Below are 24,951 nucleotides of genomic sequence, written 5' to 3' on the forward strand. Positions count from 1 at the left end.
AACCCTCCTCCTCCAGCCTCCCCCCAGGCAGAGAGCAGCAGAAAGTGACGCCGCTCAGGGAAAAGAGAGGAGATTTCCCACATAGTGGGCACCAGTATTAATTCTTCCAACTGCTGCAGGCTTTCCTTTCATTCTGTGACTTTATGAACATCACTGAACGTTGGCAGCAGCCCCGGAGGGTATCACGAGTTACCTGAAAAGAGCCTCTTCAAGCATCGGGGCTGCCTCTGAGCCAGAGGGCGGCAGCTCCGGCCGTGCGCGGCCGCGCTGACCAGAGAGCTCACAGCCACGGCACTGGATCAGCTGTGCCCCAAGAGGGCTTTGATAACATCTTTAGGGTGTCATGGCTAATTAGAGCCCTGACTATACCCTCTAATTAGGTAACACTTTCAGACAAATCACCCTGTCCTCTTCAAACCACTTCACACCTCCAGACACATCCCTAATTGACTTGAAAGTTGACTCGGCACTTCTTCCCGGACCTCCTTCCAATTCACCAGGCATTTCAAAATAAATAAACCCCTGCTCCTCAGCCCTGTCTCAGAAGCCAGCTGGGGAATTGCCCTCACATCCGCACAGGCACAGCACCTGCACGACCCGACACAAAACCTCCGTCTCAGGCACAAAGCGAACGCTCCGACGCAGCGGCAGCACCGTCCTCCTCTGATCTCTCCTTTCTACCCATTCTGGCGCTACTTCCAACAACAGCCAGCAAAGCTTTTTCTCGGAGTACAGGAGTGTTTGCGATGCATCAGTGTCCTACTAAAAATATTGCCCGGGGGCTCGCGAGAGAAGCACGGCTCCAGCAAAGGAGCCTGGTATCTGGCAACGGAAGGCATTAGAAAAAACCCTAACCATTGAGAAATTAATATGCCAGAATGATATCAGGTGCCAACATTTCAATCCAGAAGCTTGACTTCTGTTTTCATTACCTAATGAATAAGCTGAAACGATCCAAATGTTTTCAGTTTCCCAACAGCACAAAATCCGAAGCAGATAGGCAAACCCCCCACCACCATCATAACTGCAAACATGCTGAACAAAAACTATCAAAATTCATAGAAGATAAATATTGAGCCCTTAAAAGCCTGCTATGAGAACAATGTCTCTTTATTTGCTTTCTGTGAGGTTTGTTATAACAAGAGAGAAAGACTCCAGTATACAGTGCTTTAATATATATACACGCATTCACAGCTGGAATAATAGATTTTAAGGACTCAGGACAATATTACAGCTGGATGTATGCAGAAATGCATAAACATACCTTCAAAAACATATTCTTTGCACCCCACCCAGATATGTAGATGGACACATATTAAAAACACACACACACATACACACACTCTCCATGTTTCAGATCGATCAGAATCATTCATTTAATCAGACTCTCTAAAGTTTCTGCTGCTTTGGGAAAACATGACCCTGAGGAGACATCATGCATGAATTTAACAACCAGCAGAAAATGAAACCATAACACGCTGCATCTTGAAAGCCAGCCCTGAATCTAACTTAATCCCTGCTCTGGACAACGCCTCTAGAGAGGCATTAAAACCATGCTAAGGTGTTTTCCTGGATTTCCCACATTCCCCGGAGATTCCCTGGCACTCCGGCTGCATCCACCACCTCCTTGCTTGGGAGATGTTTCCGGCTGTCCGCTTCCATCCCTGTCCTGCTGCTCCCACGGCCAGGGACGGGCAGAGCCAGCGGAGCAGCCTCCGGAGAGCCGCGTCCTGCCCTGGCGGCAGGAGGAGTTACCGGGACAGCTCGTGGGGTTTAACACTCGTAATTCCCACAAAACGCGCGGGGGAATGATGCACGGGGCTTGAAGGGTCAAGAGCAGCTTTGCAGCCTCCTTTCCCATCCCCAACAAAGGAATTCCAGCAGATCTCGTGCCCCCTAGTGTCATCCTGGCGAACGGGCCGGCGCCGGGCACCGCCGAGCACCGGGTACCACCTGGCCCAGGCAGCAGCACCCCTGCTTGGCCACGCCGTGCAGAAGCCACCGTGTGCTGCTGGCTCCTGGAGCACGGCGAATTCCCAGTAGTTCATGCAAGGGACAGCGTGAGCTCGCTGTCCCTCCCCAGCACCCCGGGGTACCACAGCCCAGCGGGCATCCCCACGGTCCCACATCCGCTCGGATCTGCTCTGCCCTGGAGGAGCCCCGGCAAGAGCGGCCCCTCCAGCAGAGAGCCCAAACGGTGTCCCTGGAGGAGGGCCAAGAGGAGGAGGCAGAGAGCATCTGCAGTGGACACTGTCCAGAATACAACTCCTCCTAAAAATAGACAGATCCTGGAAGGGCACGGCCCTTCCAGGGAATGGGAATGCTCAGTCCTAGGAGCTCAGGGTTTGGCATGATAAAACTTCAAAGTGCGCGAATGCAAGGCACTTTGTTACCCTGCTTCTTCCCCATGAGAGCACCTGTGGCATCAGGCTCTGGCTATGAGCACGAGAAGCAATGAACAAAATCAGCCCAGAGCCCAGCATCCCAGTGTGCCAGCCTGCTCTGACCAAACACCCAGCATCTCCTCAGAAAATGCCCATGCCAGCTGCAACACTAACAAGTGCAACCACACCCCACACACAGAGCATCTAAATAAGAGCTGGAAAGATGCACAGGAAATGTGCATGCACGTGCCTCAGTTTCCCCATCTGCCCAGCTTGCCCTCCCTTATTTTCCTCACCCCTCCTGTTCAGCTATTAGTTCTTGTGGGAAGAGGCACCCCAGGAATACACCTAGACCACTGGCCCCTTCCAGCATCTGCTACCAGCATGCAACCAAACCTCAGTAAACCATCACCAGAATTTGGAGGAATTCTCCCCAGGGCACTGACCTGAGTATGCTGCTTTCTTCTGCAACACCGAGCAGGGACTATAGCTTAGAATAATGGGGAAGTAACTCAGTTCAGTGCTGACAAAGCATCACAAGCCCCAGCGGGGTGGGAGGGGAGGAGGTGTCCTTCCCTCACGCTGCCATGCCTGGTATACATCATGTTTAGGGCCAGGCATACGTCACCGACACAAAATGGACAAATTGGAGGGATTTCAGAAAAATGAGCGACAAAAATTATCAGGAGGCAGAAGGGATTGATTTACAAGGGGAGATTTAAAAAGCTGCGATCAGCCTAGCTGGGCTGAGCAAGTACTGACTGCAAGAAGCAGTTGGATGCTAAACTGCAAATGGGATGAAAACAATATGGGAAGGAGCAATTTAGCATCTTCATCAGTACTGGAATGAAATGAGGGGGAACTCGGGGCTGAGCAGGCAGGGGAAAAAACCCAAACCAACCCAAAAATCTCCTTTCCTAGTTATGCATGACTGTCTCCATCAAAACACTCAAAGTCCCCAAAACTCACTCTGCCTCGGACACGGACCCTCGGGAGCAACAGTGCACACACACAGACACACACACACACACACACACTCACACACACAAACACACAGAGAAACACACACACAGACACACACACAGACACACACAGAGCCCTTTCCCACCCTTGACTCACACTCAGGAAAGCAGAAGGGCTGCCACGATAGCCGGAGAGGATGGAGGCTTCACGCTTGCAGGGAAGCAGAGGCGAGCGGAGGCTAGAGCTGGCGGTGGCGGTGGGGAGGTCCCCGCAGAAGGACGCTGTGCACTCCCGGGTCTTCACAGGGGAAAGGTGCTGAGATGGCTTCCTGCAAAGTGGCAGGAGTGAGCTCAGCTGCGAGCACTCAGATATTTACACACAAACAGCACATTACTCAGCAACTCTCATTTGTCAGGCATAATGGCAGCGGCAGCAATAATAAACGACAGAGCTGAGAGACACGCTCCCCAGGCGCACACCCAGCCCCAGACTGAGCTGGAGCAGGATGCGTGTCTCCAGCTTGCAGGGAATTAAATGAGAGTGGCCAGGAGCTGGGGCTTGCACCCACAAAACTCGTGCTGCCAGCTTCAGAGAGTCAGTCACGTCCCCAAAAGCTAAGCCTTGGCTGCACAGTTATTTGAATGTGTGTGTGCATCACAAGCTTTGTGGCTGTGAGAGGTATCAGGGCTTTTCCCAAGTCCAGAAGCTGCTGAGCACTTTTCAGGGGAAAGGGGATGCAGAGTCCTGGCACAATGGGGTCCTCTTGGAGTAAATTAGACCAAAGATAATGTACGATCATTAGATCATGGCTTGGCTTGCTCTGACAAGAGGCTCTGATAAACTTATCTTGAGGAGCTGTCGCAAGGAAGGCTGCCAGGCACGAGGCTCTCATTTCTAAAGCTCAGCCTGTCTTGGGAAAGTCCTCCTAGTGCAGTGAACCCCACAGAGTTCTGGTCCCAGCACCTGGTCTCAGCATGCTGCCCGGCCAGACACGAGCATCCCTTGCACATCTCCACACATCACAGCAAAGCTCTAACTCCTCACGGATAGGGGCAAGGCAGGGACTCGGGAGCAAGACCGGCTGCTCCCAAATATTTGCACATTTTGCAGAAAGCAGCCAATGTCAGAGCCTCACTGCCTGAACACACGGCCAGTGGGACTGGCAGCTGCATGTCCCTCACACGAGTACACAACGCGGTGTGCTGAGAGTGGGCACAGCCAGTGAAATTCGCTAAATCCGAGATGTCAGCAAGTTCCCGAGCAAAAAGCAATCCGAGGAAAGGATCTCCTCAACCATCCCACAAATTAAAACACAAAGGGATGGGGAAAAGAAATTGAACGGCTTTGCAGGCAATCCCCTCTCTGTAACCTGTGCTCTGAACAGACCAGCACATGTGTCCGTAAGCTTGGGGTGGGGAACGTAAGAGAGTAAAGAAGAGCCGATCGTTACACCAAAAAAAGTTTACGGGTTAAGGAAACAACTGCCAGAGGAGCCAGGGAAGCTGGAACATGCAGACCTGGTTCTGTCCTCAGTGAAGACACCACAAATTGGCTCACGAGCTGACTGGAGTCACAACTCGTTTTCAGGATTGCAGTGGGGGAAGTCACCAAGATGTGGAAATGTCAGGGAGTTTTGAGCAGCATAGGGATCGGTGTGTATTATGCAATTCTGGAAAGCAGCCCTTGTACTCACGCTCGGGATGAACTGTCTGCCTAGCCCGGGGAGAGCAGTTCCCCAGAAGCAGACACCATGCAGACACTTTTCTTATAAAAATCACACTTCGGGAAAAAAAAAAAAATTAAAAAAAATAGAAAAGAAAAAATAAAATCTGCGCTGCCACAGCAGAGAAGAAGGCAGGTTGCGCCTTTGGAGAGACGGAGAAGCAGCCTGCTCTCCCGCCCAGGAAATCCACGGGCTCCGGTTTACAAAGAGCCGCCCCGCAGTCCCAGCCGCTCCAGCCCCGCGCACTGCCGCAGGGAGAGCTCATCCCTCGCAGCCCTCAACCTGGTGCCGGCCGCGATGCCCTCCGGGCCGGGAGGGGACGGGGGTCCCGCGGGGCAGGGGACGGGGGTGTCACCGCCGCGCCCCGATGCGGACCCGCTGTCTTGTAGGGTGCGGGGACGCTCCGGCCCCTCGCCCCCCATCCCTCCCCGCCGGGAACACGCGCCCGGCGGGGCAGGAAAGTATTGAGCTGCCCAAATTGGTTCCTCACGGGGGGGCGGACGCGCGGCCCACGTCGGGGCGCGGACACACGCGGGCGCTGGAAAGGTGCGCGGCTGCGGGGCGGGAGGGACGGAGCACAAGACCGGGAGCGAATGCGGGGGAAGAAAGCGTTCCCGTCCGCCTTCCTTTCCGCCTCCCTGGGCGGCGGGCCCCGCGGCTCGCCTGCGCTGACCCCCGTGCCCGCAGGCCGCCTCCCCCGTCCCGCGGGTGGGGGTACATCCCGTGCCGCCCTCCGGCCCCGGCCGCCCGCTACTCACGGCGCCTTCCTTGCCGCCGCTCCCGGCGCTACCCCATGCAACCACCGGCTGCTTCTGCACCGGCTCGGGGGCTATAAGCTCTTTTAAACTCCAGCACATAACCCATGTGACCGCAGAAGCCACTGGTAAGGAGCGCCGGGGAGCCAGCGATGAGCTCAGCCCGCACCCCCCGGCACAGCGCCGGGGACGCGCTCCCGGCCCCGCCGCGCCGCGCGCACCCGCCCGCAAACACACATACACACACACACACACACACACACACACACACACACACACACAGGCTCACAGACACGCACACCCACACACGCACCCCCCACGGCCACACACTGGTCCACGCCCCTGAGGACAAGCCGCCGCCGCCTCCCTCCCCACGGATGCTGAGCCGGAGGGAGGCACCGCACACACGCGCGCGCCCCACCGACCCCCGTGCAAATGCACACTCGTGGAAGCACCGTGGGGACGGCGCCTCCCCCCCCCCCCCCCCCACACAGAGACACACACACAGCACCAGCAGCAGTCCCTGCAAGTCCCCCCACCTCCCCAGAGTGGAAGCAGCAGGGTCGCGGTCACCTCACGCGTGCCCTGTGTGCACACACACAATCACACACACACAATCACACACATACATGCACACAGGGTCGTGCACAATGCACCGTCCACATGCACTGTCCCTTCCCACCAGCATGAGATGCAGACCCAAGAGAAGGAACCACGCATCTCTCTCTGTGTGCATCCTCGCACACGCCCCACTCATGAGTGCCATGCTTCCTCACACCAACACCCTCCTGGAGTGCCCAGCAGTGCCCACAGGAAGAGGCTCACTGTCATGAAAGCCTCTCACCCCTCTCACACACTGCACAACCAAACACCCACCACACGTGTGGGCTGTGCTCCTCTTGCACAGCCACACCTGCACCCACCTTCCCCACTGCAATAAAACCTGCTGCTGGGTGCTGAACAAGCCCACCCTGCTCATCCATCACAGCCCCAGCCTATGAGGTCCCCTGCAGCATGTGGGAACACGGCATTTCCCATCACAGATAAGGACAGAGAGCTGTCACACGTGTGGGTGGGGTCTGCAGGGCAAAGAGGACAGATGTCCCCCTGTGCTGTGCCCAGTTACTCCTGGTGAGGGGGGAGCCCCAGGGGTGGCCATGCAGCTGGGCCAGGTTGGCCACTCCAGGCACGGCACCAGAGGACTGGGAGTGCCAGGCTGAGATGTGCCAGGCGGGGACGGGAGCCGGGTGTGAGGATTTGGTGTGCAAAGGGCTGGGACAGGCAGGCCTGGCCGGGCAGGTGCAGGCGTGTGCTGCTGGGGCACGCCAGCAACACGTGTGAGAAGGCAGAGCTGGCAGGCAGAGGGCTCTGCTGAGAGCTGACTTATGGAAAATGACTCTTTCCAAGGAATTGCTAAAATTAAAGCAGCAGCGAGGCCAAGCAGGCAGGAGCCAATGGGGAGGGTGAGCAAGGACAGCCAAACGGCCTCAGGGCAAGGAAGGGCAGGGTGGGCAGGAGGCCGAGGGGAAGGCACCCTTGCAGGGCATCCACCCCTGCCTCCTGCCAGCTGCCCAGGCAAAGGCAAACACCTTGTGGGGAGGGTCTGGGGAGAGGCTGACTGGCACCCTGGTGGCACTGGCTGGGGGATGCCATGGAACAGGAGGCCTGGGGGACATAGCCTTCCACAGCCACATCCCCCACTTGGCTGCCAGTGTGCAGAAAAATACCTCTGTTTTCCCAGCCTGGAAAAGACAAATGCCCATGAAGAAACAGCCTGCTCCCTGCCAGGGGCTAGCTGCCAGCAAGGCACAGGGAGCAGTGCCCACAGGCAATTTTGGGGAGCCCTGCAGAGCCCAGAATCCTATGATGCACATCCTCTGCCCTTATCTCCAGCCTAGTGACTGTGGCAGGGGTGCTGCTCCCTGGACATCAGCATTCAGGTCGGCAGTAAGGGCTGTTCCAGCTTCCAGATATCTGAGCGTCCCCAGCTCAAATCCCCGTGACTCAGGAAACAACACATGCGAGAAAACTCTGCAGAGAGACTTGGGAGAAATACTCCCATTGGCAGGTTCCCACTTTCCCTGGCATCCCAGGACTTCTCCTGGTTTGAAGAAAACAACAGTAGTAACAAAACAACAGAGCTCTCTTCCTGATCTTCCTGTTAAAGAAAAACCCAAAAACCTAATATTTGGGCAAGCCTACAAAAGTAGTTCTCTTTTGTTTTAACTAGATAAGTGTTGATCAAATCAAAGCTACCACCTCTCTGCAGTTGTGGAGACAATGTCACACAGGCAGAGGAAGGGGGCTGGGTGGGAGCCAGGTTTTTTCTGGTTTTTCACTGATGCTGCTAAAAGACACTATTAATTGGATGGAAATAATGATGTTTTGTCTCAGATGAAAGTGCACAATAAATTATTATTTTTAGTAGTTTTATCCATGAAGAATAACTAGCATGTTGGGACTCTGAGGGAATCTGTGATAGCAGATCCTCAGGAAAAAAAAAAAGACAGAAAAAAAACCCCAGGAGGGAAAACTAAAGGCAAAAGCAGATGTCTCCAAGGCTTTTCAACAGGATGCAGCAAAGCTGGGGAGTGACCCTCCTGCTCAGAAAGTCGGGATTGGATTGAAGTAGTCACAAAATGGAAGAAAAGGAAAAAAAATGCCAACCCTCATTCTCCCTCTCCACCCCTCCCTGCTGTCAGCCAGGATCAGAGCTGAAAAAGAAGGAGTCAAAGCTCTGAGAGAAGCAGCAGCTCTCTGATGGCATTGGGAAGTGTGTCAGGAGAGCAGGTGGTTTTGTGGGGACAGGAATGGAAAGATACTGGAGCTTTAATAGGTCCAGGCAGAGAGATGAACCTGGGGAAATGATTCTCCATTAGCTTATGAGCCAGCATCAGTCCATCACCCTGGGCTGCTTTCCCCATCCACAGCACCCCAGAGGGAGCCACTCAGAGAGAGCAAGGGGCTCCTCACAAGCCTGTGCACTGATATCCAGCCAGGACACTTATCTGGGGCATTGCACGCCACCCCCAGCCTCCAGCAGCTGTGGTACCCCAGGCAGGAGAGCAGATGCTCCACAGCTGCATGGCAGAAATACAGTACAGCTGAGCCATGGCCACATCCTGACCTGGTAGGTTGGGGCTGGTCCTGGCCAGCTGTAAATCTCTTGGACACCTGAGGCCAAAGCGCAGGGGACAGCACTGGCCTGGTTTACCCCAAAGCTGAGCATATACGAGGTGAGAGTCTGAGCCAGTGTCTTTCCAAACCATTTATTTGATACTCTGTGGCAAACATCTGACTAAATTACTCACAGATTATTCAAACATCAGGAGAGCTGATTAAATGATTACTGGTGAATCATTTGTTCAAAGGAAAATGCCCAAATTCCTACACTGAACTACTGGCAGGCAACGGCAGATGAGTTTCAGCCCTCCAAAATCCCTGAGCTCACATCAGCCCCTGAGTCTGCACTCCTTGCTCACAGCTTCCCCAAAATATCCGCCCCCTGCCCGACCCCTTGCCACTGGCAGGAGCAAGGTGAATAGGAGACGTGGGGAACCATTCCTTGAATTCCTGCTGGACTTCAGGCGAACAACAACACAGCAGGCTGAGCTAGGAGCCTTGTCTCTCGCCTCTGCACAAAAGAGATTCTCTGGAGGGGGAAAAACCCCACAACAATGGTGAGGAAACGTACAAGAAAACTGCAAAGAAAGCAGCTGACCTTGCATGCCGTAGGCCAGAAAAAAGTACAAATGTTCTTGCAAAGAAGCAGGAAAAGATGGAAGCTATGGAGCCGACGAGCTTTTTACCAGCCCAATTTAATCATCTTCTCAGCAAATGCTCCCCACGAGGAACAAGAGGGGAAAGCAAGATCATGAAAAGATTGCAGGCAAAGGAATTCTGCTGGTACTCCTGGACTGATTAAAATTCCTCAGGACTCATAGCAGGAGAGAATATTTTATGTAAAACTTCACCTTGTCTTTATTACATTTGCCAAAACTTCTTCCTGTGTAGATAGTGGGAGGTGCATGAGAAAGACAGAGATAATAAGCACAGGACCTGGCGGTGGCTTTCCAGCCCCTTACCCATTTGCCTGGGAAGAGTCCTGGTGATGGTGGTGAGCACCTGCATGCATACAACAATGTGTGGGCAAGGAGAGCCCGTGGGGACCTCCAGAGCCTGCACAGGGTGTGTGATTTGGCCATCTGTGCAGGAGAAGATCCTGTCCTTGGATGTAGCCCTGGTCATGGGCATCAAGTGGCACGGAGATGAGTGATTAGCATGATTTGGGATGCAGAGTGGTACGGAGAGAACCGGGTCCTGCCAGTCAGCTGAAATAAATGAGTGAAATTTCCATGTGCAACAAGGATGCCAGGTTCGGTGCATGCTGTTACCAAACCCACTCCTGGAAAACAGAGATTGGAATATGGAGAGACCCTTCACTAGTGCTGCTGCTGCTGGCACTGCCGGGTAAGATATCAATGACAAAGTATCACCTGACACCTGTTATAAATAACGCCTGTCCTATCACCCACTCACCACATGACCCCTGGCTGCCAGCTCCTCACTCGGAAGGGGCTCAGCGTGGAATGAAAGACATATTTACAATACATTTTTGCACATGTCTTTCTGAGCGAGGAACAAGAGGATTGGGGTCTGGAAAAGGTTTCCTCCAGCACTTTCTTTCCTGTGGTGCCAAAAGAGCAACCCCATGAAATCTCAGGCAAGTGCCGAGACATTAAAGCGATCATCATGTTTTGCACCACTTTGCACTGAATTACAGGATTAGTGTTGCAATGCTCCTGGAATGGGGAAATCAGCACCATAATCCTGTGTGTTTGCCAGGTCGGTTGTTTTTTCCCCATGGATCAGGCTATCTTACAGGGGCTCACCACTGCCAGGGCTGGGCACCCTGGAGGTGTCCAGAGGGAACGTGGGTGGCATCGGGCACACCCAGGTTAGCACTGCTCTCTGGAGCCTTCTGCCTCCAGCCCCTTCTGTGGCAGAACTGCACCAAACTGCCCCAGGCTCTGCATGGCAGAAACACTCTCGCAGCCCTGGAGAGAGCAAGGATGTCCTCATGGTTGTGGTTTTTGCCTGGATTGAGAGCCCCTGCCACAAACCCCCACCATTCTCCAGCCACGTGTGAGCCCTTCCCGAGCCGTGGCCGGTGCCAGCAGGGCTGGTTCATCCCCACGATCCGCCTCTGGATTAACACCTCAAGGCAAGCCAGCATCTGCTGCAGCGTGGCTCCTTGCTCTGGTTGCGGGACTGGCTTCTATCACAAATCATCTTCTTCACATAAGAAAGCAGAAGCCAGGGATTAGAGCGGTTTGATGTTTTTAGCATGAAAAGGTTGGGTTTGAAAGAAAAAAAGTGAAAGAGCTGCTTTTTGAATGTCTTTTGGTGAGGAATTTGAAAACCCCCGCCCCCATGACTTCCAAAAGGGTTGGAGGTTTTTGGTGGTGCTTTTTTTGATTGGCTTTACTTTTGGTTTTTTGGGGGGTTTTTGATACGGAAAGATTAATTTTGTTTCACTTTTTCTCTTTATTGCCTTTAGCTGAAAAGCACGATTTCCCCAGAAATCCACATTTGGGATAAATAGAATATTGCAGTTAAAAAAATTCTGGGAAATGTCAGGAGAAATCAAAGGTGACTCAGTTTCAAACCCTGCAAGTCAGAAACACCTGGGAAACATCAGTGCCGGGTGTGCGGAGCAGGGGAGGAAGAGAAGAGAGAGATCCCATCTCTAACAGCAGATCCCATGAGCTGCCTTTGGAGGAGACAGCTACAGTGGGAAGTCACCATCCCAAACATGATGCCTGTGAAGAGATGCCACCACCACTACCACCATTCCTGTACCCTCCACTTTTTGGCTCTCAGTGAATACGAACCTTTCAAAGATGCATTTTTTAAATAATAATTTGCTGGTTTATCTTCCTTAACTTCCAGGATAAATTTCTACAAGTCCAGAAGATCAATCAAGCAAGTGAAACCCTCTTAGGCTAAGCCCCATCCTCACCCCACAGCTCCTTGGTGCCTCTGTGTGGAATAGATCTATACCATGAGATGGATGGCTCCTGTGGCCACTGACAAAGTCACAGTGGACACTGCTGTGCACCACACAGTCCTTTCATAAAAATGGAAAAATACCCCCTCTTCTTTCTGCTCCTGCACCCTCTGCCATCTTCCCTTTTCTTTCCTCTCCATTAGCTGCATTCCAGCCATCCCTGCCTTCACCTTCACCACTGCCAAGCCCAAAAGGGGGCAAATGTTTTGTTTTCTCTCACATGCCTGGCACAATCACAGGGTGTCCAGCCCACATGCCTGTTTACCCCCAAGTTGAAATGTTCCACTCGTGACCCTTCAACACTGATCTTCCTTCAGATTTATCTGGCTCCTTCTTTAAACTGGGCAAATCACTTCTCTGTAAAAACGCCAGAATAGGGCATTACGTCAAAATGAATAATTGCTTTTTTATCATCCCCTCAGAGCAGGTGGGGCACCTACATGTTCCTGTTCTCAAAATTTCAGATTTGAGAATTTGCAAATAAAAAATAGCTCCTCTCACTCCATCCATCCCTTCCTCTCCCCACCTGCCCCAAAAAAGGGACAAACAAAACCAGCCAACAAAAAACCCAAACACAAAACCCCCCCACCACATACCCAACCATCAGTAAAAAAAAACAACCCAAGCCTAAGACAGCATCAGTTTGGAACCTTTTATCTAAGCCCAAACAGATGTGTTTTCACAAGAGAATTATGGGTGTCTTCTTACTGAGTTTTTGCATTATATCCAGTTTTGGGAACACCTTGCTGCCTGGGACAGTGCACCACTGCTGAGCACAAACACCCATCCTGGGAGTATCCAACAACTGTTTGCCAAGAAGACCTAACAGTCCAAATATTCTCCCTGAAACGCAAAACTATCCTGACCAAAACTGCTCAGCTGTGACTTCCTGAAAGGTGTTGAAAAATCTGGCAGGGTGAGGAAAAGCCCATGAAGTTTCCTTAGGAAATTGGGCCAGCATTGCAAAAGGCTGCCGAAATTTCTCAGTCTCGTCCAGGTGGAGATTCGAGCTCTCATGAGAAACAAGAAAATCTGCATCTCCCCTGATAACGCGACGTGAAACAGCGAGTTAGCAAAACTTCAGGTGCTGTAAATTTTGATTTCCTGACAGCCACTTTAGCAAAGCTTCCCACCTAGAGACGGGGAAATTAATTATGCTTGCACAGCTTCTTTGTTTGAACTGAAAAAAAAAAAGCTCCTAGGGAAGTTTTGGGTGATTATGGATCCAGAGGAGGCTGCAGTTGAAATATTCATGCACTGGAGGGTTCCAGGCAGAGTCTGAAACTGCAAACCACATGTTTGGAAAGGGGTGTCTTCACCGCTTAAGGACAGGGCACAGACTTTTTGTGCCTCCATCCCTCTTTGCCCGGATGCTGATAGGGATGTGGCAGCTACTCCCAACCATCCCTTGTGCACCAGCCGCCTTCCTCAGCAGCGAGGTGAAAGAAACACCGCAAAGCGGCCAGGAGGCAGCGATCACAGGGGACGAGAAGGATATTTTTCCAGCGGGGTCTCGGGGGAAGGCTAGGAAAGACCAAATAAAAGGGCTTGTGCCGGCTCGGGCGCTGCTGCGGGCGGCCGGTGTTTCTCCGTGCCTGCAGTGCCATCTCCCGGCAGGGCCCGCTCCGGGACCGCGGCAGGATGCTCGGCGCTCCGAGCGGGCTCGCCAGGGCGGGCACACGGCTCGGCAGGGCGCTGCTCAGCCTGGGATGCTTCCCCAGTCTGCCCGGGGCTGGGCTGAGCGCCGGGGAAAAAGGGAACACGGCGGTCTCACGTTTTGCGCTGCTTTGATACCCCGTGTGGGGGGTGTATAACTGGAGATAGGTGTTCTCTGATAAATAGGATGACAGGCACCCTTGCTAAACCTGATGTCTGGACAGAAGGGGAAGAGTGGACATTTATACCATGCTGGACATTTATACCATTCATTTATACCATGCTGGACATTACAGTGTGGTATAAATGAAAATATCCCTGAGACTCTCTCACTGTGTCCCTGTGCTGTCCCCACACCTTTCTCTGGCTTTTGCCTGTTCATACAGCAGAGTGGGGAAGCAAGAGCTCATTCTCCTGTGCCTTCAAATTATCAAGCAGTGGGTCCTGGGCCCCTCAGGCACCCCTGGCAAAGGAGCACAAGAAGTGCTGAGAAGGAGCAGTTTCCATGCCTTCAGGTGGCTCTTGCTCTGTGAGAGGTTTTGAGCGGCGGTTTTGCTTCTGGGAGGGTGTACTTGGGTTTGGGAGGGTGTACTGGGATTTAGGAGTGTAAGGCTCACATCTAAGGTCTGCACTGGCTAGTGAAGCAGGGATGTGCTCAGGGCAGGACAGAAGAGGGGCTGGCAGACATCCCAACCAGCTGATGAGCTGAATGCTCCCCCAGGCATGTGCAGCCATCAGATACGGCCAGCAGAGACTAGAGAACACATCAGAGAACTGAACAACAACCAAATTGCCCCACGGGGCTGGGACAGCCCAGATCTCAGTGTGCTGGATCCCATCAGTGGTCCCACTCTGGTCTGGCTGTGCCCAGGTCAGCACTGCCCCATATTTGCCTCTCATGGGCTGGATTATTCCCACAGGCTCCTCTGAGCTGGCCAGGGAGCAAACCCCTTTTGGGGCTTCACCTTTTCTGTCTCTCAGCACCTCCCAAGCATCTGGATTGTCAGGGCCAGAGGAAAAGGTTCCCCTCCAGCAGCCATTTCAAGCCCGTGCTAGGAAAGTGCTGTAATGCTGGCACATGGGGTGTAACAGCTCCTACCACATCACTCTCTGCTGTAACCAGTGATAAATAACCGCAGTGACCCCGCTGTAGATCACAACTGTACTTAGAGACCTCTCTGTGGAGGTCAGGGTTCTGGATGAGGCATGCTGGGTACTAATGGCTGTCCCCACTGTGCTAATTGAAGTGGGGATGGAAACAAAAGCACACCATCTCTTATTTTCAGACAATGGGCTCAGAGGAAAGTGGTAACATTTTGTCAAGCAGTGCTTTTAGTTTCCTTCCCCTTCTCTTCTGGCTCAGTGTTTTGGTTTTTCCTCCTGGTATATCCTTCATGCTCTGCAAACCCTGTGCACAGAAGTGGGCACAGAAGCAGGTCCTCACTATCTCTGGGGTAGGCATGAGACATCCTTTTATTCAGAGAATTGATAAATCAGCTTAATCTGCACTTATGGACTACTAAAGAATGTGAGATGCTCGCCATTCTCTTGATCTCTCTATCAATACAGATTGTTTTTCTAAAAGAGGCACAAAAACCCTGTGCTTGATGCAGGATGTGCTCAGGCTGGCAGGAGTGATCAGGTTCACACCAAGGAAAAGGCAGATCAGATGATCAAAATGGTCCTCACTGTCCTTAAAGTTTTTGAATGCAGTTCAAAGTCTTGGGAGCTCTACTTTAGTCAGTTGGTTTAAGCAAAAAAAACCAAAAAAAACCAAAAAAAAAAAAAAAAAAAAAAAAAACCAACCAAAACAAAAAACCCCAAAACCCAACAAAACCTTTTGAATGTTGATTGCTTTCCCATTCAGCTAAATTCCAATTCAATTTCTTCTGGACAAGTTTATAATCTTGCTTCTGCCAGCCGGGCGCTTTAATCTCTACCATTGTCTTCTGTTGCCAGGAGCAGGCAGGACTTGTGGGGTGAGGGGCTGCTTGGCACCACGCTCACAACCATGGTCAATACCTTCTATCTCAAGCATCCTTAAAACTAAAAGCAGGGAAGGGACTGCCAGGGATAGATTAGTGTTGGCTGCTGACAAAGAATCAGCCAGGCAAGAAAAAGAACTGGGAAACAGAGCAAGATGAGATGTGAATGCACTCAGCTGCAGGGGAACAATATTTCTTGTACCAGCAATGAATACAGCAACAGGGAAAGACTTGTAAGCATCTTGATTTTTTTAAAGTATGCTCCTGCTGCCACTGTAACTGCATGTACTCACAGATAAAGGGTGTTTAGGAGGAGTGTGAGAAGCAGGAGCGCAGCTCCCCAAGTAATTTCATTCCTTCCATAGAGAACTGCAGCATGGAAGCAACGGGCACACGATGGACCTTGATCTTGCAAGGTATGTTGTGTGCACCGAATTCTTGACCTTCACTTGGGGAGCATTGTGAATGAATGAATGAATGAATGAATGAACGAACGAACGAAGAGCCTCTAATGGTTTCCTCATGGACCAGAGCTTTCTCTTCATGCAAAGGCTGCTGAGGGCACCAGCCAGCCTTGGGCTTGCAGAGCTGAGGTGAGGCAGGGAATGTGTATGGAAACAGACAGCAAAATTATCAGATGGGATCTGGAGACAGCTGCACCCGTGTTGAGCTGATAGAAATTAGAGTTAATTAGAGGAGAAGGAGTTGGCACTTTCAGGAAACTTCGGCTCCTGGGGTCTTGGACACATTGATGCTCTGTGGAGTGGTCCTGGGAGACCTTTCAGCAGCACAAGTCTTGTGTTCTGTACCTTGTCTCTGTCATAGGTACTCAGGGCTATTCTGTGTCTACACCTGGGGAAGGTCCTGATTTCACAGGAACCCCCACAAGCCCTTCTGCAGCATCCCAGGATGCTGCCTTGGATGCAGGACAGGGACCACATTTCCCACGACATGGATGAGGCAGTTCTCCGTGCCAGGCAAAGCACAGGTCAGGCAGAGGATGTGGGAAGTGATACATTAAATCCCTACGTGTTATCTAGCCACCACCCAGACGACATGGGTGGGGAGAGCACAGATGCCACAAGCATTGGAGGTTCCTCTGCTGGGAAAGCCTTTCTCTGCTCCAGCTCCTCTCAGCAAGAAGCAACTCTCGATAAAACTCTTTCAGCAGCGTTGATGGCAGACTGAACTGAAGCAGCAAACACAACCCCAGCAGGAGACCGTTTAGGTTATTATTTTAATTAATTGCACATGTAGTTAAACTGAAAGAAAAATAGAGACGTGACACCCAATTATTCAAATCAGTTTCTGCCAGTCACACACACCGCTGCTGCTACCAAGTCCAAGCACAAAACTCTGCCCTCTGCTATCTCCAGAAATGCCAGATATTTTCATCTCAAGGCTGGTAAGCTATTGTCATGCAAGTTTCCTTCCTGTGCAAAAGAGATGAAGAATTGTAAATCTACCAGCGTGTTTGCACAGAGAATTGCATTTCCTAGAGTCCGTGAATCATTCCCTCCTGTGGCAGTTTTCCCCCCAAAATGTCTCATTCTTCACCACGCAGTACAGACTGCTCCAGATGGGCACCCCAGTTATCAAGGAAGGCTCTGGAAGGTGCAGCTCCATAGCCAGGAGAAGGACCCAGTGAGAAAAACAGGCACTGGGCTTCACGAGGGAAACACCCTCAAAAGCAATGTCCATCTCCAAGGAGATGCTTACACAGTTCCAATCACTTGGAACAAGTTCAGGAAGTTAAAGCAGAGTGCTTCAGGCTGGGAAAACTTTCATTTTTCTTCTGTAGTGACCAAAAGTATGAAAATGAGACTGTCAGGCTTTTCAAGACTGGGGCTTTCGAATATGATTCCCCCTTGGGAACAAGCATTGCTGGTATTTGCAGCTGCCAGTTCCTGTTCTCCCACCATGAGGGCAGACATGCCTGTTTCTGTCTGCAGTGCTAGGCACAAATCCCTCTTCAGCCCCAAGAAGCTGCCCCGAGGCTGTGATACCCAAACGGGCTCTCAGCATGCAGGAATAGGATGGTTTCCTGATTTCCTGACACACACTTCCCCCAAAGCAAAGGCTCACTGAGATCCCTCATGATGTGTCCACTGGAAAAATATCAGGGATTTAAGTAGAAAGGAAAACTCCCATCTCTGGTCACCTGTGGCAGGTCCATGAAGCCCAGCCAGGCTATCCATGAGGGTGCTCATCCCAGCCCAGCTCAGCTCTGCAGCTTCTCCAGGCCCCCCCCATAATCCCTGATCCCCAGCAGGGATGAGAGCTGCACCAGCAGAACCAGGCAGACCCAGTCCCCAGGGCACCTGTTGCCTCAGCAGGGAAGGTGAGTGGGTAATTTAAATGATTATATTATCTGTTTGAAAATCAAACTGGGGCAATATGGTGAACTGCCTGTGCTTCTGCAACATTGGCTCAGTTTGACAGGGCCCAGACTCTCCTTTATGTTCCTGTATCACCTATTTCTTCAATCCCCCGGTCTAGCTGACTAACAAGTCCAATTAAACTTAGAGCCATGGTTCCCCATTTGCATTTCCCTTTGAAGTTTGCTCTTTCTGTTTGAGACCTGGAAAAGGTTTGATGCATCCCAAAAAAAAGCTGGTTTCTTTTCCAATGATGTCAGTTAGTTTGATAGGTGTTAAATTTCCCCAGAATTCTAGTCCTGCCTGGACACCTGAATTGTCACACCACCCTCTTCATAAGTGTGCAGGTAATTTTCCTGTTGCCTTAATGTGAAAGCTGTCCCTGCCCATGGTAGGGTGACTGGAACTAGATGATCTTTAAGGTCTTTTCCCTCCCAAACCACTCTGGGATTCTATCCACAGATATTTCCTCTGCTTCCATCCACTGTCTCACCCCATGGTTTCACTGGAAACCCTTCAGAGCAGATGTTCTCCCTGGGCTGTGCTGTGCAGAGATGGGAGAACAATTTTAACCCCTCCTGCTTTGGAGACAGCTGGAGTTAATTAACATCATCCACCTTCTCCAGCAAGGCCAGCTGCAGCAGTGCAGGCTGGGGATCTCCCAGCCTTTCAGGGCACCTTCTGGGCTTCCAGGTCTACCCTGGCACACTGGGAAGGAGAGCAGATGGGCGCACAGCTCCTGTCTCCACTCTGTGACACAGCCTGTGGGCTGAGCAGCCCCTTGCCCAGCGCAGTTTGCCCCAGCAAGAACGAGGCTCTTTCAGGGCAGGGGCTGCAGGGCTGGGGGTGATTGCTGCTCCAGGGGGGCCCTGCCAGCTGCTGAACAGGTAACACATCATCAAAGCGTCGCTTCGCAGCAAGCAGCTTCTAGGAGAGGCTTTGATCACAGACAGTTTGTTCTCAAGCCCCACGCTCCTCCTTCGCTGTTACAGAGACGTTTTTAAAGATAGCAAGGTTTTGTTTTTCCAATCAGTGCCATCCTGGAGTGGTTCTAACACCTCTCCTTCTCACAGAGCTAGGACTCAAGTCCTGTCCCACCCCAGTCCAGCTTTGTGGGGTCATTTTTCCCCTGTGCTGGATTTAATCTGTCAATCTGGTGACTTCTTTAGGGAGAAAAACAGGCTAAGGATAGAGTGTCTCCTGCAACCTTCACTGCAGTGATTATCATTAAAAAATTTACCTCCCCAAACTGTCCCATTAACTACAGACACAGGTAACACTGCTTTCCTCAGTGCTTTATTGAACTAAAAAGACATTAGAGACTCTTGTAGCCCTCACATACTGTCAGTGTCACCAGGGGGGTGTTGAACAGGAGGGAGAGTATTTTGGAAGCTGAAGGGCTTTTTGCTGAGGCAACTCTTGAAGTCTGCAGCTGCCCCACAGCAGCCAGGCTTTGGCTCCATGCTGCAGCCTGCACAGCAAGGACCTTCCCCAAGGAATCGTGACCCCCCCAGACTCACCAAGCTGTGGGGACAAGCACAGTGCCAGCCTGGGGTGCTCAGCTTTGTGCACCTCCTGAGCCTGAGCCAGGCCTGCAGAAGTTTGTGTGCAGTGTGAATCCAAGGTCAGTCCTGTCTTCAAAAGATGGGTTTTTTTCCTTCTTAGAGTTCTGGGGGTGGTGCTCAGGTCTGGACACTTCTGAAGTCACTCCATATCTGCTTTCTTTTCAGCTTGTGATTTTTTTCAGAGCAAAACAGCCCTTTCCTGTCTCCTGTTGAGGTTTCGCCAGTGATATTTCCAGACCCATGGACATCACTATGGGGCAGCCCATTGCTGAGGTAAGACTGGGCAGTGAGTTCCAGCCCAGGCTTACCTGCCTTCCTCATCTTCCTTAGCATCCAGAATACACTTTAGTACATGTACTGAAGCAGCATTTCTGCTTGTGAGGGCCTGGAAAAGTCTGATTTCATAATTGCTTAAATGAACAACAGCACAAAAAGAAAAGAAAAAAAAATAACCAACAAACAACCCAACAAACAAAACCCAACTGTAATTGCAGACTTAATACAGGGAAAAAGCTCTCCTAAGTCTGACCAATTTTCTCCTGCCTTTTCCAGAAAGTAGGTACCTGGTATTTAGGAGCCCAGCAAACCTGGTAAAATTCCAGCCCCTGCCACAAGGAAGCTCTTCCAAAATCTGAGCAGGGAGCAGTGGAAGGAGCCCATTCCTCACAGGGGAGATGGTCCTGATGGAAAGATGGCCCCGAGGAAGGGCAGGCTTGTCTTGGGACTATGCCTGCGGATGGCTCAGATTTGTTTGCAACAGGCAAATTTTCCAAAACAAAAGAAGGAGCTATTTCAATAGAATCCAAACCTTTTGCCAGAAAGGTATAATTTTGGTAACATATTTAGGGGAAAACCACTCCATTTAATGTTTTGGATTTATACCTTATATTCTATTGCATTTTGCTCACGGTATGTTACGTAATATATATCACACAGCCAATTAGCTTGCTGAATTTTAATATAACAAAAAATGCTGAGAAAGTGTCGCTTCAATTTTCCAGAACAGCCCTGAGGAATGTTTGCTTGACCAGAAATTTACATTTTTCATTCCTGTTTGGAACAACAACAACAAAGAGGTCGATATTTCCCATGAAACAGGACTCTGTGGCTCCGACCTGCTCTCCTAGACAGTCTGGGGAGAGCAACTTTACAGGCAGGGCAGGCAAAATACTTTTGATGCTTTTCTGTTCCCTGTCCTGTTCTGCACCGAAACAACCAACGTCTTCAAACGAAACAGCTCCTCGAAGTCGCAGGAAGAGCAAAAACCCTGAACCAGACCCCCCTGTGCCCCGAAACCATTCCTCTTCAGAGAGCACTCCCTCTGGGCAAACGAACTTCAAATAATTCCTCCCTCTCTCCTCCTCCAAAGAAGCCCTAATGACACCTTGTCCGTGAACTTAATGTGTTTTAAACTATCTCCATGCCTGGCCACATACTTGGAATGTCCCCTAAGGACTGCTAAAAAGTCACAAGCAGGAAAAAAAAAAATAGAAAAAAATAGAAAAAAAAAAACCCAAAAAACTTCAGTCTGGGTCCCTGGGCTCCCACCCCCGTGGAGGGGAGGGTTTGCCTGTGCTCAGCTTTACCTTTTGCACACCCACACAAAGCTCTTGGTAGATGGAGCCGGGCATGAAAGCAGCTCCGAGACATCAGTCTGTGTTTGAACTTTTCACCATTTTCTACCCCCCTCCTCCCCTCCCTTTCCACCACCATCTTGAAGGGGAATTTTTTTTCTTTCTGGTTTCAAAAAGCCCTTCAGGAAATGATTTAGGAGCAGAGAGCATGGTCAGCTAATGGGCTGCAGCTGAGGCAACGTGAGGTTATGCTCCTGTCCCGTCCCTGCGACAGCTCCGCGCACACAGCGACTCTGCCCCTGTGCCTGCACATGCCCTGCACGCCTGGCACATCCCTGATCCTTGGACAGGCAGACCTGGGAACCCTCTGAAAAATACTCAAAACCCCTAAAACCCTCCACAGCAGCTCGCCCTGTGAGCTGTTGACAAACAGGCACCAAACAACTTGTGCTCTTCCCCCTCCAGCACTCGCGGTGTGTCCCTGTGTGCAGCGCCTTGCTCCCGAGTCCCCTGCAATAACAAACCAGCACTTGCTGCCCAAAATCCTGCATGTTTCCTGCATCTCCAGGCTCTAGGCAGGGCTGTGGGTTGATAACAGGGACATTTTGGGGCTGGGAGTATTTACCACTTCCCCTCTGTGGCTTGTCCTCCCCCAGAAAAGCAAGCCAGGCTTCGAGCACGAGCAGCACGACAGCTGCCTCTGCCAAGTGCCATCTGTCTGGAAGTGCAAAGGCTCTCGGAGTCACAGATTGCCCTGGGTTCCTCCCTGCCCCTCCACGACTCGTGCCTGGAATTATTATCCTAATTTCCCCACTGATTTTAGAGAGCCAAACTCCATTTTTCATCAGGGTGGTGCAGGTCTCTCTTTTGTCTTTTATGGGGGATAATTGTTGGGATACCCCCCCCCCCAAAGACAGCACATTTCACTTCCAGACTTCCATCTTGTCCTCCCCACCTGTTAGTTGCCAAGATGACTGTGGCACAGGTGGTGGGCAGGACACAGGGCAGAGGCATGTTGTTCCTGGGGGGACAGGAGGATAGGAGATACCTGAATGGTCCCTGTGCTCTCCAGCATGCTTAGCAGGTGCTGGTGTCTGCTCCCAGGAAGAGAACATCTTCCTGAGGTTTCCAAAGTGCCACCCAGATGACAGTGCATGTACAGACACCTAAATACATATGAAAACCAGTTGTACCTTGCAGCTTACTCCTAAAACTTACTTGGTTTGAGTCTACTTAGTAAAGAAAGGAAGCCTGCTCTCTGCCTGGATATTGAATAAATTCTGGCACTTCCCTGGATCTCTCTGTCTTTAAGTTTGCCTTGGATGGAGAGGATGGGTGACTGCCCTTAATCTTGGCAGCAGCCAAGAAATTATGAACCTGCTCTCAAAGGCTGGTGTCACCAACATGGGCAAAACTGGAAGTGAGTGATGCATGGGGTGAAGGACAGCCTGGACAATGCAGAGAGCTTGGCCAGCATCCTGCAGCACTCAGCACTGCTACAGAGCATCCCAAACCTCACTGCTGGCTCTGTCCCCTTGCACTTTCCATATATACTGCAGACACAGCCCAGACAAGGGTTTGAGCTTCACTCACAGTCTTTCAAGTTTCCAATTAATATCTGCAAAATTCTCAGGATTAAGGCAGGCAACCACACAAGCCCTTGGGTAATTCTGCCACCAGCTAAAAAAACCCCAAAAACCCAAACCTAAAAATCTCAAAAATATTCATGAGAAAAACTGCAAACCATTCTGCTGCCCTTTGGAGAAGCCTTGCTGTTTCCCAGCTAGCTCATCCCAGATGCTGCAGGAATCAAACTGATCCACAGAGCAGCTCTGGAGCTGTCTCTGGAGCAGGTCACCCTCACCCCTGAGGTGTGGGGCTTCTGCCAGCAGGCAGCAAGGGCTATAGGGCAGTGCAGAGGGGGCAGTGCACGTCCACATGTGGGGGAGATGCATGATGCTTTGGCAAGGGTTCAGCTTCTGTTTGCTATTCTCCAGAGCTCTGGAGACTGCACATGGTACCTCAGAGACAGGGGTGCTGCTGGATGGTGGCCAAGGACCAGGCTTTGGGATGTCCACGGGGTGGGCAGATGGAGGGACAGACCAGAGGGGAGACCTGTGGGGCTGAACTGGGTCATGGGGGCTGTGCCCACGCAGGTAGGGCACGCAGCACCTGCATGCCTACCCCTTTTTGGTGCTAGCTGCTTTCTTCTCTGCCTTCCCTGGTTCTTTTTCACCAGGTTTAATTAGCATTGTCTCCCACTGGCTTGCCATGGGCAACTTTTTATTTATTTTGCTCCAATATGCCAGCAGGGAAGATTTCTTAAAATTGCCCAATTTTCTTACCCTGGTCTGGTCTCCAGCCAGCCCCGTCCTAATTAACAAAACATTGTTTTAATGCATGTGACACTGTCAGCAGCTTGAGGGGCACAGCCAGCACTGGAGTCAGACCTTATCCCTGCTCAGTTTTCTTCTTTCTGGAGGAAGAATTCAGGTCCTGATGTGGAGGGGTAGAACTGCCACCCCTATCCCTCTGCACACCCGCTCCCTCCCCTTGCTCAGCTCCTTGGCAGGAGCTCACAGAGCTTCTCCAGGCTGCACAGGCAGCAATGGGGGGGGGGGGGGGGGGGGAAGGAAGTTGAGCTGGTTTTATTTTTTTTTATATAATTTTAAAATTGTGCTTTTAATTTTTTTTTTCAAACTAAAAATACCCTCTTGTTTTAAAGTTTCCAAGCACGATGCCCTGAAGAAGCAAGAATGACAGATGCTGCCGAGTACAGATGTTTTGCTTTCCTTTTTTTAATTTTAATTAGTAATATTTTCCACACCAAAACTCACAGATGGCTATTCGTGTCACTGCAACTGGATCAGGTCAGGACCAGAATGACCTGCTGGGGACATGGCCTAACCACCCTGCAGCACGGTAGTTATATTTAGGCAGGATTTTTCTCTGCCTTATTAACCTATTACTTGCCATTGCTTCTTTGGGCACAGCTGGGCTGCCCTCAGCCTCATCCCTGAGCCATTCTGTTTCCTTTCACTGCAGGTTTTTGGGACAGACATCTCCCCCAACGCTTCAGCAATTGAATGCCTGAGCTCACCCCACCATATGGATTTTCCCACAGCCCTACCTTGCCCCTTCCATCCATGCTATCAGGGTTCTTCTTTAGGATTCATAATTTTAAACCAGTCCATTTGCCTTCAGGTGTCAGATGTGGAGTTGTGCTCCTCTAAGACAACATCCCAATGCACAGCAAGGGTGCAGAGATGGGCTCTGGGCAACAGTGGGTGAGATGTTACCACAAGGGTGGCTGGGGACAGCACTGGGGAGGGGAAATTACCCCCTCCTTCTTCCCTGGGCTCCTATGTCTCCCTTGCAGAGGAGTGGCGACTTCTCAGCACATCTCTTGCTTCCCTGTGGGACTTCTTGCTCTGATGGAGAGCCACCTTCCTACAGGGAGCTCACAATCACTGTGTCACTGCCCCTGGCACTGCCACACACACAGAGAGCTCACTGCTGCCCAGGGAGGGGAAAAACACAGGAGTAACATCAGCTGGTTTGCAGCTCTGTGCTGCTGGGGAGGTTTGTGCAGGCAGGCTGGAGCAGGGATGGGTGAAGCGCAGCTGTGGGGAATGCAGGCATGGCCAGAAGGGAGTGCTGTGCCCAGCTCTGGCCCCTCAGTTGGGAAGGACACTGAGACACTTGAGCACATCCAGAGGAGGCTGGAGAGGGGCTGGGAACACAAACCCTGTGAGGAATGACTGAGGGAGCTGGGGGTGTTTAGCCTGGGGAAAAGGAGATTCAAGGGTGACCTTATCACTCTCTACAGCTCCCTGAAAGGTGGTTGTGGCCAGGTGGGGTTGGGCTCTTTCTCCAGGCAGCACTGACAGAGCCAGAG

General features: G+C 51.4%; 1 protein-coding gene across 2 annotated transcripts in view; it reads right to left on the minus strand.

Annotated features, from left to right (window-relative positions):
- The window catches only part of CNTFR (ciliary neurotrophic factor receptor), a 202,950-nt gene extending 196,916 nt beyond the window's left edge, over window positions 1-6,034 (minus strand). For both annotated transcript variants that reach the window (XM_059491824.1, XM_059491823.1), the window contains exons 1-2: window positions 5,829-6,034; window positions 3,504-3,675 (exon numbers count right to left, since the gene is read on the minus strand). The gene's annotated coding sequence lies outside the window, so the exon portion shown is untranslated. The remainder of the gene's footprint in view (window positions 1-3,503; window positions 3,676-5,828) is intronic.
- Window positions 6,035-24,951: the final 18,917 nt, after the last annotated feature.

The sequence above is a fragment of the Ammospiza nelsoni genome, chromosome Z (genome assembly GCF_027579445.1).
Source record: "Ammospiza nelsoni isolate bAmmNel1 chromosome Z, bAmmNel1.pri, whole genome shotgun sequence".
Classification (NCBI taxonomy): Eukaryota; Metazoa; Chordata; class Aves; order Passeriformes; family Passerellidae; genus Ammospiza; species Ammospiza nelsoni.